This window comes from Megalops cyprinoides, chromosome 7, assembly GCF_013368585.1.
Source record: "Megalops cyprinoides isolate fMegCyp1 chromosome 7, fMegCyp1.pri, whole genome shotgun sequence".
NCBI lineage: Eukaryota > Metazoa > Chordata > Actinopteri > Elopiformes > Megalopidae > Megalops > Megalops cyprinoides.
In genome coordinates, this window is record NC_050589.1 from 33,219,174 (window position 1) to 33,235,871 (window position 16,698).

A 16,698-nucleotide genomic window follows, 5' to 3' on the forward strand; every position below is an offset into this window, starting at 1 on the left:
TTCAATACAACTCCTTTGACTGTTGCGAGTAACCTTCAGGAGTGGTTCCATTTATGATGTGCTCCTTATATAATCTGAAGGACTAAACTAGTGTGCAGGTTCTTAATAGCCCTTTAATTTCTAGCTGCTGTAGTTCCCTGCCAAAAAAGTTATTTTTATCACAGTGTCAGAAATGAGCACCTAAGCAAAAAATTTTCAATGAATAAAGCTGAAACTAAAGCTAAAAAACAGCTAAAATACAGATTTGTGGCAGTGTGGTTGGAGTAGCTACCATGTCGAGTGGTGATTGGATAAGAACCTCGCTGGATTGGATATTTTCCTCGCTGTGGGGTGTGGGTAAATGTGAAAAGAGAATAACCATGCAGAAAAACAACAACAAATAAAAAAACCAAACACACAACAAAACTCATGGGGCCAGTTACAATGACCTTAGCAGGGGACACTACACTCTATTAGAATTGGAACAGGTGTTCTTTAGAAAGGCCCACAGAGTACAGTGGTCCAGTGGTCTAAAACCTGGTAAGGTTATTACCAGTGGACCTCTTGGTTTCTCAGAGAATATGTAAATCTTGAGCATTAACACAAGAGGGCAAGGCGTGCACTGGCTTTTCCCAGGACTTCTCCCAGAGAGGCTTGGGAGTTGTGCCTTTATGCAAAGCTACCGATTTGGAAACAAGCAACAGCTCGAGCGTTAACCAATGAGTTACAGCCTCTGTCCTACCTGTGAGTAAGGCCGTGTTCTCCCTGGCCCTGCAGCATTGCTGGTTCATAGGAGGATGAATGGACAGTGAACGGTGAGAAGTCCCAGACAGGGGAGCAGCCCTCACTCACTGCTACCTTTCCACACCTTTCTGGTTCACAAGGACACCATCTGGAGTTCTCGATGGCAATAACTTAATGATGTTTTCTGTATTATTTCAATAAAGCTTTTCTATAAACCTAGTCACACAGATGTAGCAAAACTTGCAACCATCCATGACTGGAAAATCCAGACGGCATGATCCAGATCCATGTTTCTGATGCCTCTTTAGCATTTGGCTAGCTCTTTGTTTCCCTAGCACAGACTGGAAAATTATTCAGGAGAATGTGATTCTCAGTAAAAGTGAAGTCCACTGCATTTAATGTCTTTGAAAGTCACAGCAGAACAAGTTTGAAAGTTAAGGCTGAATGCAGTGCTTGCCACTGTATCTGCCATGTCAAGATATCCAAACATGCCAATGGAAATGGGTATTTACAAAGGAATCATTAATGCCTGGTGAACAAACATAATATGACTAATATTGCAAAGTAACTATTTTTGGTGTTACTATTAGCTCAGCGGATGCCTTTTCCCAAACAACTTACGGCGGTATTAGGCAGAACATGAAAGTTAAGGCAGCGTGTAAGGATTGAAGCATAACTGAATGGCCTATATTTATATACTTGAAATTTAATCACGCCACCCATTATATCCACAGTATTTTGCCTCCAGCTTGGCTAACAAACATTCGCTGGCATTAATAGCTAACCTGGTTTCGAGTATTCAGGTCACAATTTCCTCCATATTTTCCAAATGTTCTTTGCTGGTAAATGCCAGACCATGTATGTAGGCCACTGAAAAGTCCAAAGAACCCTATTCAATCTGATCCATTATCCGTCCAAGGGTAGCAGCAGCTCCACACAGTCCAAAAGGAGCTGTGGGGAATCAGTATTGGCCACAAGGTCCCTTTATTTGACAGTTTCAGTGGCAACTGTCAATCAATAACAGTTTCATTAACCTCCTAAGTGGCTTCAAAATCCCTTCAAAAATGTACTTTTCTACAAAACTATCTATGAATTTATCTATGAAATACAAGATGTAGAATTCATTGAATTCATGCTATATATGTGTCAAGTTAAGAGTGCAAAGTAGGTGGATACAAAACAGTACTAATTTTGTGTACTAATGTTTTGTACTCTTTATCTGCATCTATATTTTGTCCTTCCTTGCCGGGTGCTGTGATATGAGTCATCTGCATTATAAGAAATGATGATGCTGTGCTCAGGTCAGAAAGTTTGCAGAGTGTGTTTCAGCCTCTCATTTATAACGTATTACAGCAGACCTGTGCTTCTTTTACTTCTCTTTAGACTTTATCTATACTACTATGCTTCCTGTTTTCCTGCACCATTCAAAGACTTGCTCCAAACGGAGACTGCCTCCAGGGGACTGCTTTCTGAGTCAGACTAGAATTATACAGTCAGTACATACAATTGACCACATAGCCTGTGGGAGAACACAGCAACATGGCAATGGTGGGGATGCGAGTCTGATGTCTACCTGCACCTTGCAGGTCTTTTAATAAAACGGTCACGTGTCTGCTAGGTAAGTGCTCTTGAATTTGAAATCTGCTCTTACAGTACATTGATAAGGGCACTCTTGTTCCATTATGTTTTTTTTAAAAAAAGCTGCCCACAGCTGTCTAATTTAAATGCACTGATAAAGTATAATGAGCACAGTGGCCATTATATTAAAAAGTGATAATTTTATGTGGTTCACTAAGGTTGCCTTAAAATAAATCTGAATGGACTGATGCTTACCTATGACTGCAATAACGCTTTACTCATAATTTCTTTGAATTACTTGCTGCCAGGCTGAATTTAAAGGAATGCTGTATTTTGTTAAAGATGGCTGGTGTTACTTTCGCTTCGTGGGATACAGTGATAAGGTATGAACTGTGATTTTGTAGACATTTGTCCTGCACAGTTGAAATTGTGCCACAGAATATTTGCTTCTAATTACCTTGGCTGGTGGGGACCCAGATTAAAAAGTTAAGACCCCAAAAGACAAGACCCCAAAATCATTTGTTACAGACTACATGTATATCTAGAACCCATGCAGTTTTTAAATAGCTTTTGCCATTTTATTTTTTAAGAAGCATCACTTAATGGTGATGAGCATAATTACATTTTCAATATTTAATGATTTATTCCAACAGTGAGTGAGATGGGTTTTAGACTTGTCCCCATGTAACACTTCAATGTTGTGACTGGAATTTGTAACAAGCCTCCATCAATAATGACATGGAAACCCACTGTTTTAATGCGCTTTTCTCTACATTACCTTTTTTAGCCTTCAAAGCATGGTAACATTACACATAGAAGGATATGAGGGTCCTGGGTTGTTATCATTGTGTGAGATAAATTTTATTTCAACGTGTGGCATATTAAAATTTGAAGCTCACAGACATCAAGTTTTACAGAGAGTCTGTGTAAAGTGCCTGCCTGAACTATTCTATTCAGACAGAATAGAATGGTGCAGAGCATCGATATTCTGTAAATGAACAAGAGGGGCAATCGTTTTTGGAATTTTTCCAGTGCTTCCCTTAATGTAATGGAAGTGGCATTTATAGTGTCTGGAAAAAGCGCCCAAATCTTTTGCCCTTGTCCCTCTCACACCACCCACCTGCTTTCACTTCAGATTGCTGGCAGGCATGTATTGACATACTCTGCCATGTTGAATCAGTCGGTTTTGTATAACTTTTGTTTCATTCTGTGATATTTTGTGAACAGTATTTGCCAAAAAACAATATTTGCCAAACAGTATTTGGCATTTATGTGTTTAGAATGGTATTTGTGCCCAAGCAGACTTTACTTCCAAATTCTGTGTCTAGCTTGGTGTATGTTTATATCCAAGTATAAAACACGATAATCACCAGGTTAAACCACTGACTAATGAGACACATACATATTGAAATTCAACTAATTTAGCTTACATTCAACTTACCAATCAATACTAACTCCTTTGCTGTGCAAGTAACTGATTGAAGCCAGACAGGTTAATTAGCAGTTCGTCCAGGATCCTTTGCTCTGTGTGCTGAGATGAAAGCTTGCTAGAGTAATGAAAAATGTATGTGGTTGCAGAGCACCCACTGTGAAAATTACTACTCTCACAACTGAAACTTTTCAGGACCAAGGACAGAGCTACCACAGACAGTCTATATTATGATGAGATATTTTACTTGTTTATTCCTTCCATCCTACTTACTTCTGTATCTACAAGTCCGGTTGGTAATATGAGGTTCCAGAGCTGTGTTAATTGCCTGCTATGGGTTTTATGTTTTAGACCACACCTAAAATAATAAAACAGCAAACTGAAACAGTGGTAGCTTCAGTAATGACAAAAATATGACAAAGATGACTTTCAGTGAGAACCACAGTGAGCTGAATATCTTGTCAATATATAGAACAGCTGTGGTATTACTATACCCTTACAGGACAGGCTACAATATGAAATTCTGCTTCCTGTGCAGTCCTGAACATTTGGTTTTATGCTGTTTGAGGCAGGCTATGACAGGGTAACCCAAGCGCAGGAGTCCTGCATTATTGAATACCGTTGTTGTGGGGTAGATTGGGATGGGATCCAGGAAAAAGTTCATATCAAATAACGTGCCATACGGTGCACCTTATCTAATGTTCATTATTCATATGCCGTGAGGTGAGACTCGTGAAGTCACTGAAGGGAATAATGCATGAGCCCATGCGTCACACTGTGTTGAATCAGCCAGGATTTGAAGTCTGAGCCACTGCTGGCAGACTGACACACTCAGACACCTCGCTTTTGGGTATGCACTTTGCACTTTCCACTTTTCCTGAGTCCACCACGCAAGAGCATGATACAATGACCTCCTCAGCTTTTGTGTGATACAGTGCACCATGCAGCACCATGCACCTAAGGGACCGATGGGGAGCATGTCTACAGCGGAAAAATAGTGTCTTAATAGTGTAAGCCTCAGTTGCTCTCTCCATGACTGGCCTTTAAGCCACATGAAATGCTGGAAGTTTCTGGAAGACACATTTTTGTTACTTTTTAAAAACAGATGCACACAACAATTTTCAGCTTTTTATCCCAACTCTCTTAATTTCCAGTTTTGTTAAACCATTTACCAAGACCTTTAGGTCCCCATAGTGAGAAATGGTATGCAATTCATGGATTTTAAAAAATAAATCTATTGTTACATAGTCATATTTTGTGTAGCCGACTTTTCTCAGAAGCTCTGTAATACACTACACCCCCATCCTCCAGATATGGATTTAGTGCAAGGCTTGCCAACTACCCACAAATCTATGGGCATTTCATAAACAAGAATGATCTCCATAGGTCACAAAAGCTGCAATTGGGCATATTTTTTCACAAAGTCTGTATTTGAGAGATAAGATAAACTGACATCAAGCTTCCAGAGGAATTCCTATTTCCTAGTCACATGAATGAATAGGCCGTCGCCTGTTTTGATTGGCGCGGAAGCTTAACGTGTCATCTCAGGGCCAGAAAGAGCCAGATGCGTTTGCTTAATAATAAAAAAAGAGTCCCATTGGTTAAGATGTCATTCTGTGCATGCCTGGAAAATGTTGGTGATTCATACACCATCACTGAAGCTGCCACTCTATACAAAAAAGTAAAATATTAAAATAAGCAGGTAAATTAGACTCTGTTCTTTCCTACTTTCAACATTCATATGCGTTACCTCAATTAATAAAAAAACAGTGAATGTAAATGCCATACTTTTGAGGTCTTTCTTTGTTTCCTGTGAGAATTTAAGAGCAACTGCATACAAAAGCGAGGATGGCCACCCTGAATGGGTATGAAAAGCCCTGCCATTTCATTAAGAACATTAACGCAAGCATTTTATCTCCCCGGCTACCTAAGCTCACTGGCTTTTCACTGCAACACTTGTTTACTTTGTTTATCAGGCTGTATAGCTATTTTCATGTATGCTTTTGATCTCTTTTTTTTTTCCAAATATTCTACATGTGGTGAGAAATCTGCTCTTTCAGTCTAAAGACACCAAGGTCTTTTTGGCAGCTGGCTGACGTCAGTGCTGATTTCAGAGTCATGTGCATCCATAGGTACTCATTGGGTCACATTGTAAAAGTTCAGCCATTCGTCAGTCCCTTCATTTCCTGGTACCCAGTCGACGCTTCCCTGACCCATCTCAATTAGTCACCACGCTTAGGATTCACAGAAAATTCACGAATGCAGCAGTGAGCTGCAACCTTCTCTAAAGCCCCCCCCCCCCCCCCGCCCCCCCACAGGTTACACAACAAGGTATGTTGCCTTTGAGCTGAAGGCAGAAAACGCTTACTCAAGTGCAAAAGTAAGGAAGGTGGCAGTCCCAGGCTATTGTGTTTACCGTCAAAATGCTGAACTCACAAAGCAGTCAAAATGGTAGGGATGTGAAAACGGAGTAAACTGAGAAAACTTCACGGTGTCCTATTTGTGTCAGTCTGTCAGGGGAGACGCCCACAGAGCACGTGGGACAGGGGTCAAAATGGTGCTTTGTTTCTGAAGAGAAGATCTGAGCTACCTAATGTACACATGACCCTTCCACCTGTACCAAATACAGCAGGGCACAGAGAAACAGGCGTAGAGAAACATCCAATGCAAGGCAATGAACTATGCATTTTCTACATGCGCCTGATTTACATTTGAGAAACTATAAGTCATACATCAGGAAAGTTTGGGGAATTCCATCAGTTTATCATGTCAGTGATATTACTGTGACCTTAATGAATGGTGATCATATTTTTTTTTAGCAATCCCACTGCCAGCATTTCAGCACCTTATGTTGTTCTACCCCAGAGCTTGCCAATTACTTGTCTGAAACAATGAAACAAGGCGTTTGCCCTCTGTTGAAATTTGCTTCAAGTACCTTGGCACCTTTAATTGCACATCTTGAGATTTGCAGATCTTCAAGACAGAACATGTTTTGAAGGCAGTTTACTCTGGGGGCACAATCTTTCCTTCCTCATTTCATTGGCAGTAGATGCTTGGGATCTGGAAATGGGTTCACTTGGCACCAATTGGCCATCCTACACCTACCGAGAAATAAAACCCAGTCCCTTGTTTGCTTCATGAAACAGGTAGAATGAAGTACAAGCATTTGAGTTTTTTTTTTTCTTTTTTGATAAAACCACACACCGGTAGGTTTGAGTTCGGAAACCAAAATTGCTGTGATCAGCTTGTGACTGCTGTAGCTCCAAAGAGATTGGAAATGGATTGAGAAAATACTGGGTGGGTCAAGAGGTCAGATTGATTTCATCATCTCAGACAAAAGTCGCTGCTTTCAGCTCTGCTGTGGGCTGGATTGTACAGCTCAAGGGCCATGCTCTGTGAACAGTGGAGCTTTTGATGTGGCACTTGACAGCTCAGTTTCCAGTCCATGTCAGATTCTCTTGAGGTGGGGACCCGTTTGGTTTCTTGCCAGTCCAAAATATTGATTCAAATTGAGCTTACTTGTCCACTGGCATTGATGGAAGAAGAGTTGAACAACATGGCTGTCATTGAAGTCTGAATTGCCTGAATGGTTGTGTGTGTGTGTGTGTGTGTATGTGTGTGTATGGGTGTGTGTGTGTGTGTGTGTGTGTGTGTGTGTGTGTGTGTGTGTGTGTGTGTGTGTGTGTGTGTGCGCGTATTTGTATATATATGTGCATGCGCTAGGGCAGATAGGATTCACATGTTTAAATATGCTGCATTGTTGAGTTTTAGTATAAATTCAGTTTTAGATTTTCACTTTTCCTATGTGAGTAATACTTTGACTATACTATGCCAAGCGATACTAAGGTTTTGCAGCCACTGAAGACATTAATGACTTTTCCATATCGCTGAATAGAAATTAATGTGAATATAATACGAACATGGGGAAACAGCTTTCAGCAGTTTTTTAGTACATGTTGTTTTTCCTCCAAGTGCTGGTTGCACTACTGAAAAGTGGATCCTATACAATAAAAATCCATTGATAGACACTGTTAAACTGACTCCAGCAGTAGCCATTTAACAGCAAAATATCACTTTCTAAACCTTGCCAAAAAGGAAATTTATCTGATGCATTTTGGCAGTTTGTTTTAAGCAGCAAGAAACTTCCTTACAGTACCATCCAGGCAATATGCCATAAGAACAATTGCATGCCAGCAGGAGAGTTTTTGTTAGGCCTAGTGCTTTAAAGGGCCTGGCATGAGGAGGTCAGTATTTTTTCTTTTTTAATGATGCAGCAAATTCTGATTAGGCCAGTATAGTCTATTTGGGAGTTTGTTGTCCATGAGGAGAAAAAAAAAATTAAGAAACTTTTGAGAAAATTTTTTTCCAGCACTGCCAAGATGCTGAGAGTGCAATGCAGGTCCCCATTGTTGCCCATCATCCTCAGTCTAAGCCCCCCGACATTTCCCTCTCCACACACAAGGCATCACCTCCGCTGTATGGTTCATGACTCGGCATGAATCAGCAAAAAAGCAGACAACCTCTGATATGCCATTAAGCCTACAGGATGACTGGCCTTCATGTACTTTTACAGTGTTCGTTTCACATCTGCAAAATTAATTCATTTCTTTACTGATGCATATGAATGTACATCAGAGTTTCCAGCTTTTACACATGCAAAATGATATTCTTTGAGACTGTGAGAAATAGCCTTGACCAAACCAGTGTCACGGTGAATGTACAAAAGTTGGCAACCCCATTACATATGAGTGAGTTATGTGTGTGTGTGCTGTTAGTCAGTCATGTGTTTTATAATATCTTTTGGTTAAATATATAACGTGGTGTTTTCATGATAACCATAAATGAATGGAACTGAACCAATGCTCTAATTGAGTGTCCGTAAATGATATTTCATTAAGTAAGGGTGTAATCCGCTTTTTGTGACAAAAGGTCATCCATTGCTGACCTAAATGTAATTTTCTTTCAAGAGAAATCATGAAAATCTGTTAGCTGAGGATCAAGGCATAGTCTGATAAAGCACACTTTTACTGAAGACCTGCAGGTAACTTCTCTAAATGATTAATCACTACAACTTGCATTTAAGAAGGTTTTTTTTTTTTTTTTTGTGAAAGTGGTCATTTCTTGAGATATTTTTTTCTCATTCATTACCCATACTCTAAATTTAGGAAAATTTGAGAAAAGCCTAATTTTTCCACCCCCGCTACAGGTCAAAATATCAAGAGTGTGGGAAGTGTAATCCAAGGACATACTGCTTGTGAATGGCCAGGAATGCGTGCGTAGGCAATGGAGAATGACTCGGAGAATGGCAGACTCCGTTTCTCATACAGTAAGGTTAATTAAAAGTGGATATATTTTTTTAACTGCGGTCTTGGCAGACAAAGGCTGATACTTTGTCCGGAATGGGAGCCATAAAATGTCCTGAGATATCGCCCTAAAACGTGCTCATCCGCGCCTTTCCTGTTTGACCTTAAGCGAGATTAGGCCAGCAGTTCTCAGAGAGGCAATGTGCCGCAGAGAAAAACGGCGGGGTCACAAGGTCCAGGCTGACTCCATCAGAGATGGAGAGTTTTAAAGTCTGCAGCTAGCAGGAGACAATGCAATGACATCTATGTGTTCAAGAATACATGGCACAAGATATGATAAATGAAGATCCAGAGGTGGCCCACTTTGCATGAAGATGAGTTAAACCAGCAAGATAAATCCAGCTGGAATCCAGCTGAATCATCTGTTTTGAGAACTATGTTGGCTATATTCCTAAAACATCACATTGTGCTGTATGTACATCTTTTCTTGGAAAGGCAGAGAAGAGCAGTGACGTTTGGCTGAGAGCTATTCACTGTGAATATGAACAAGCTAGGGAATCCTGAGAGAAACACTGCACTAAAACAGAAGTTCTTAAGATAATAACATACATTGCTGTAAATATGTTATGCACTACAAACATTGTCTCAAAAAATAAGAAATGAATTGTCCTGGGTCTCCTCATTGCTGCACTATACTGTGAATACTGTACTTCAGTAATGTTTTCAGTGTTCAATACATTCTTGTACAATAATGTACATTTCTGTAAAAACACAGACACAGTAGCTACATTTTTGCAAGTATTTAATATTATGATATTAATATGAAGTAAATGAAGTTATGGATTAAATTAATTCAACATAAATAAATCAATCAAAAATGGTTTCTCCAAGACCATCCCCTTGTGCAGTTGAATAGAGCAAGAAAAAGTTTTCAGTATTAGCAGTTCTGTCAAAGAACAGCTGTCTTAAAAGATTTAGTAAAGTTTTAAATTGTAGTGTGTCTTGGTGACAGGAATGGTGACCAGTTAAGTGTGCCACATATATAAACAGTGTGGCAGTGATGATAAAGCCTCGCTGGTGTGTAAAGATATAGCCCCAAGGTTAAACAGCCACATAAATACTGTGTGTAGTTCAATAAACCAGGAAGCCTCTGATGAAAATGTCCTCTCAGTCAGTCTCCTGGTACCTGTATCTGTGCCGTTGCAGAGTCCATCTGAAACAGCATTTCACTGGCGCAGTTTCCTCTACTTCTCTACTCCTGAGACCCGCTAACCTCTGCTACTGAAAGAAATTTAACAAGGCATTGAGGCTGACACCCGGAATGTTAATGATGTGCCCCCATTCTCATCCTGAGAAGAGGAGCTCCTGCTATGATGTCAGGGCTGATTTAGCCAGAAGCAGCAAACACCACAGCTAGAGAGATGGATTTAAGCAGTCCATGACAAGGGCCGGTGGAAACAGAGAACCTACCTTTTCACAGATTGCCCTGGACCTGATTCTGACTAATTTTCATGATTAACAAGGTCGACAATTTCAGTAAATGCCAATCAACGGCAGCTGGTTCCTCTCAACTTGATTGCATCTGATAGCTGTCGCATTATGGTACCTTTAGCACTTCAGATGAAATAATTTCAGTTCTAACAATTAAACTGAATTGCATTAAATAATGTTGATTATTCCAACGCGATCTGAGATTTGTTTTAACTTAAGTCCATTTGATAATTACTACAGATAAAACATTTTTATTAGGAGTGAATGTAGGTATCATCAAGATTCTAATGGGTGGTCTGGCCTTTACTTACTAAAAAAAAAAAAAATATATATATATATATATATATATATATATATATATATATATATATATATATATATATATATGTATATATATATATATATATATATATATATATATCATATAGGTTCAGGACAACTCTGAATTACAGATAAGTTCTCCACCTCTTCTGTTTGTAGCTGTATGGTGGCCACAAGCTGCACATCTCTCACACTGTATGAGAAAAGAGCTAGACTCCATTAAAAAAACTACACACAAGAGCTCAGACTCAGGAACATAGGGAACACACAGCCCTGTTGGCTGTTAGATTCATGCACTGTACTTTTCATGCTGCAGTCCTGAGGCCCAAGGGTGGAAGTGACAGACTGACTAGAATAAAACTGCAGATACAAGCAAATACAGCTGCACAGCTAGGAAAGCAATAGGTCTGTATGACAATTGCCCTTGATCTTGCTAAACTGAGGATGAATTTGATATTCAGAGGCAACTAACTCACCTAATGTTACAGCCTAACACTACACAATATGGTTAGTAGGGGGTTGTTTTGATACTGCAAGCACCAAGGGCGGGGGTGGTAGTGTGATGTAGAGGCAAAGGAACTGGGTTTCATGACAGAGAGGTTGCTTGTTCAATTCCCAGGTCGAGCATTGCTATTGCTACCCCTGAGCAAAGTACCTACCCTGAATTGCTTCAGTAAATATCCAGCTGCAAGCTATGTGTTGCCCCGGATAGGGGCTTCTGCAAGCAAGCAGATGAATAATGCAATGTAATCTCAGAGGAGGGATTCTGTGGCAGAGAGCTGAGCACAGAGTCTCAGCTGCACTTTTTGAATGAAAATGTTTGCAAGCCCTGAAGAGGTGTAGCACGCACAAACTGGCTATATTCACAAAACTTCCCCTGCCTCCCACAAACCCAGTTAGGGAGAGGCCATTTGGCAAGCAAAAGGTGCAAAATAGCAGACTGCCAGAGCAAAGCATGGCAACGGGATTCAAGGAGAGCACCCAGCCACCTAAAATAACCTCTTCATCAATGTGCTCGGGGCACCTGAAGACATGCTCTTCATATGGGAGCTGACCTCTCGCCGTTTTCATCAGAAGAGGCTACACAGCTGGATGGAGGTATAATTTAAATGCCTCTGGGAAACAGAGTCTTTATGAGTTTAAAGAAGGCACAATCTTTCAGGCGGTTCATTGTACATCACAACACTGCACTAATGGCTGCTCTGATTTCCTGAACTAGGCTTAGAACAGCTTGGGAGTCCATGTACAGGCTCACTGACCTCTTCATCTCGCTTTTTTGATACGTGACAACTCAATTAACCCAAATGATATGGATCAGAGATAATGTCTCTCAAAGCGGAGGAACTACAGAAACAGGTATGCAAGGTATGCCTCAAAAATTTTGCTGTCTGGCAGCACTTTCACATTTACTTTGAGCCTTGTTCTACTTGACAGCCTAAAAAGTAATTGCAAAATGATCTCCCAATGAGTGTTATATTTTCTCCAGTTAATGTTTTTGCTTGCATTATTTCTAAAAAAAAAAAACCCTAACCCTAACCCTAACCCTAACCTGTTGAATATTCTACATTGTGTTGTTGGAAACCTGTAATGAAAGCTATATTATGATACGCTCTTTTGTCAACAACTTTTATTAAAAAAAAATCAAGTAAAGCTCATGATTAAATAAATGAATAAAATAATCTCATTGAGAAATTAGAGGCTAGTAAGCTGAAGTGCAAAAGAAGCCTGCTATTGTTCTGGGGAAAGAAAAGGTAAGGAAAATGGCAGAAGTCCAATAGATCTGTCAAAATGAAAAACATTTTAGGTATAACTACTATAAAGCAACAGCTTAGCCATATTTAGTCACCATATAGCCTCATGTGTCTCCATTATTTTTACACACTGGAAAAATTCCCTAAAAGACATTCATTACAAACAGGGTTCAAACCTTACAACAGGAGATCATTAGCTTGGACTTTTGCACAAGTGAGTATGGTAAGAGACTCCAAGAGGAATGTCATGTCTGAAAACAGACCCATGTAAACATTTATCTCTGCCACATGTGCATTGATTTTTTACACTTTTTTCCCCTTCAGTCAACTTTGTTTTGGAATTTCCAATGGTATCACAGCAAAAACCTCTGTAGCAGAGTTCCTATGCAATAGTCTGCAGCCAAGAATAATTTTTCACACTACAGGTCTCATAGTGCACTACAGTGGAGTGGGCCCTCAATGAAGGACAGGCGCTACTCTGCTGACTTCACGGAGAAACTTCTGCACCTGATGGATCACAGTCTGCTTGAGAGTGGTAAGAGGAGAAAGCCCTGGCGGAACTGATGTGCAAGCGACATGGCCGGTTTCAAGTCTGGGCCATAGGACCTGCCCTGCTCTCAAACCTGAAACCCTGTGCCTTGAACTCTGAGCTAGTCAGAGTTAGTTTGGTTTATTCGCATCAGGTGAAAAAGGTTTCAGTTGCCAAATTAGTTACCACCAGGTTCTAATAGGTTAAACTGGGGAATAAATACAGGATACTTGTGGCATTTCCCATGCGGAAGAGAGCAACAGAAAAGTGGCTTGTCTAAGATATTTAATCTAATTCAGCTTACACATCTTTCATTTGTAACCTCTGGACTTTCTACATTTCCAAAATCATGCAGTAACTCGCACAATTGGGCCAGACCATTTGAGAATGTTATTAAATGTCATGCCTCGTGACTGTGAATGTGCAAAAAAATCCACAGGGAAGCTGACACATCAATCAAGTGATTGTATCACTTCCTGCACCTGAGAAATGACCTCTCAGATTTGCAGGAGGCAGATAATCGCCTGAACAATCTTAATAAATTCAGTGCTGCTAAATACTAAGTGACGAATGACGTCACGTCGATCAATGTTGTGTAGACTTCTGCGTTGGTGCAGAATGCTCCATTTGCACTCATCTTTAACTTGAAGAAAGCTGTGCTCTAATGATTTAGATACAGAGCAGAGCAAGGAGCGTTAACTGAATCCTTAAACATCTGAAGCATTGACAAAATTATAGCCGACATTGACTGAATGAGCAATTCCAATAATGAACTGGAGCAAGACTAATTTCATATGCAAATTGCCCTTGTCATTTTGGTTCTCGTCACCCCACTGACCCCCTCCACGGAGAAAGCTCTTGTCTGGAATATATGTGAAATGAATATTAATGTAGGACCATGCTAATCAATAGCATGGCCTGCCTTCTTTACAGTACTGCTATGGTCAGTCTTGCAGAACATGTCTGTGTGTACAGTACATGAGAGTCAAACAATGAAGGAGGTGAGGGGCTAGTGATATATTAGATATGATTGACATACAGGTAGTTCCTGCTTTACCACAATTCTGATGGTCCACGTCATGAAATGCCCCCACAAACTGTTTTTCAATAATGAGAGAGTGACTGGTGAGTGAGAGCAAGAGTTAAAAAAAAAAAGAGATGTGACATAGTGAAATTTTCCCATTGGGGCCTTTGAGTTTGTTTTCTCATCCTTCAGATTTTAGTCTGATGTTTTCATTTAGAAAATTTGTGAGGGCAAGCTGCAGAAGATCATGAGTGCATGCACCGTCTTGCCCCTGTGCAGCTAAATAAACACATGACTGAAGATGGCAAATTGTATCTTGATATCCTGTCACTCCCAATCCATGACTGTCACTTTACATCATGTGTAAGTATATGTAAATATGCAAATATTTATACCATGTCCATACCATATGAATATTCAACTTAACTGCATATTTAACTAGCCTTTTGTAAAGACTGAGATTTGTGGCCCAGGTTCAGGAAAGTAATTCCTACTTGCAACGCGTCGTCGGTGGGGAAATGAGATCCATTTCCTTACAATCAGGTTTGTGTCAGGGTTTCCAAGAACAGATTGTGTCATAAAAGTCAGGACCATCTGTATAAACAAGAGGAAATGCATTTGAAATCTAACCCCCATGGAAATACTCATCTTTCCCTGAGCAATTTACCACTAGCCATTTAGCAGATGTATAAAGATGGATATTTAAAAGCTAATGTGACATATTAACAGATGCTGACAAGACTAGACACCTTACAATTTTCAAGTCGCAATTTGGTGGGATGGAGGACAATTGGAAGTGAAATGGAGGACACAGTAATGGCATGAGATTCAAGACAGCTGCTGGTTAAGGGGGGGGGGTGTTTGAGGGATTCTGCAAATCTGCTGATGATCTCTCATAGGTATTGATGCTGATTACTTCAGAAGAGTCATTGTGACACCAAGGCTATGACTCTCTTCCAAAAATCCACCCTGCTGTTTCAGATGGCTTCCAAACCTGTACCACTAAACAGGGACATTTCTAGCTATTGAAAAGATCCGGGGCTAAGTCAAGTTTGCCTGGGGCTTGTCTTTTTTTTGAAGGGAGATCAGCATCGGTAGGTTGGGGAAGTTATATGTACCTTTATTATAAATAAATATTATCACAAGTCAAGTTCCGCTCTGTTACACAGTCTGTCAGTTGTTTCGCTATAAACACGTCCTTTTTCAGGGCAAAAATATTCAGGGCTAGGCTTAAAATATTCAGGGCTACAGCCCCAAATGATCGGACCTAACAACGAACAACGCCACTGCCACTAAAGTCCACTGGTGAAGGGAATAACTCAGTTTTTTGTGTGCAGTATAGGTGTGTGGCCTTCAGAGATGATTGATTTTTAGTGATCTGTAGATGAAGCTGGTCTGTAGATCTCCACGGCAACATTCGTGTACACCAGGAGCTGATGTGAAAGCCACTACAAGCCATTTGAGAATTACAGTGAAGGTTTCTGAGGATAACAATGTGGGTCTCTTCTAAGTTACATTAAAGTGAGGTCTGTCCAGGCTATAAGGAAAGGAAGCCCATGAATACATTATAGACAGCCTCTGTTCCAACAGTCAGAAGCTGAAACAAAACAGTCTGCTCTGGTCAGAAAACACAGATTCTGCAAGAAAAGGTGCCAGTGTGTCAGTGGAACAGAGTGCAAAGCCAATGGCTAGGATTAAATCAAAGCTATCAAATCGTCTCGAGTACTACTCAATCAAAATAAACAGCACCTAGATTAATCTGCTACTGTATTATACATTAACTACACCACCAAGCCTTGGGGGAAAATTTTGTGGTCATTTTGTGGTAGTACGGTACAATAATAAACTACAGCAGGAATATTTGTTCTTTTTATGATTTCATTGCACTTTCCCTTCAGATGACTTGGCTGTGTTGACTGAATCCAGGGTAATGCACAAGACACAATGCAAAATACAATAGCTAAAATGAAGGATATATATATAACAGGTATGAAATGGTGTAGACTGAAAGGAGTATGATCAAATCAGTGGGTGAGGGGCAAATTAGGAAGAGCTGCAGTTACAAGGGAAGATTACATCATACATTCTAATCACACCTCCTCAATCTCACCATCTGATTATAGTCTGAATTTAGTATATGTTGGCTATATGATACTATAGTTGATTCTTTCACCTTTCATCATCCCTCTAATGTCCATTTGTCTATCTTAGATAGGTCTTAGCATTGCATTGATTCCAAGGGTGGATGCTGAGGTGTGTCTCCCATTCTCTATAAAAAAAAGCTTCTGGATCCTTGATGTGGAAAAAAATGCAATTCAAATCCATTCATATCACATTGCATTACTTCCCCAATGAAAGGTCATGCCTCCATTGATCAGCAGTTCGTATCGTTCATCACTGGCTGGGGAGTAAATAGTGCTCCCGTTTCCCTATTAAGTCAATTTCCATGATAATCCATTCCCTGGGACGGTTTTGTCAGGGTGACTTTCAAGGTCAGCCATTACACACACAAATGTGTCAATAAAACTAGGCAAATTGACACAGTACAA